General features: G+C 32.8%; 1 long non-coding RNA gene across 1 annotated transcript in view; it reads right to left on the minus strand.

Annotated features, from left to right (window-relative positions):
- Window positions 1–23: 23 nt before the first annotated feature.
- LOC119586934 overlaps window positions 24–439 on the minus strand; it is a 12187-nt gene continuing 11771 nt past the window's right edge. Inside the window, exon 2 of the long non-coding RNA XR_005229982.1 lies at window positions 24–439. This exon is cut by the window's right edge and continues 569 nt beyond it. This is a non-coding gene — a long non-coding RNA (uncharacterized LOC119586934).

Genomic DNA, 439 nt, shown 5'->3' on the forward strand with positions numbered 1-439 from the left:
CTGTTAAATAAACACATTAAAAAAATGTAGTTGAATTGCCAACATTTTAGAATCACACATCATTGGACAGCTTCAAACAATACAAAGACATCCACACAAATTTGTCTTTTTTCGGCTGGCTTGTATCAAGAGCTTAAACTACTAAACTACTGGATAAGCTGCCTTTGGGGCTCCCAGAAACCTATGGAAGGATTTGGACCAATGGTAGTTTCCAGGAACAATTATATTATAACAAAGCAGTATATACTTGTACACTTGACTGTCTTTCATTATAAAGATTATGGGTATTTTGTGATTAACAACCGACACTAACTTTACAGCAAGCTAAATGCTATCCAAAATTAGGTATATCGTCTTCTGAATGTAAGTCAAACACTACAAATATAATAAAATCAAATAGTATATTCAAGCAAGCTAAAAGTTCTAAGACACAAAAGGA

Source organism: Penaeus monodon, chromosome 22, assembly GCF_015228065.2.
Source record: "Penaeus monodon isolate SGIC_2016 chromosome 22, NSTDA_Pmon_1, whole genome shotgun sequence".
NCBI lineage: Eukaryota > Metazoa > Arthropoda > Malacostraca > Decapoda > Penaeidae > Penaeus > Penaeus monodon.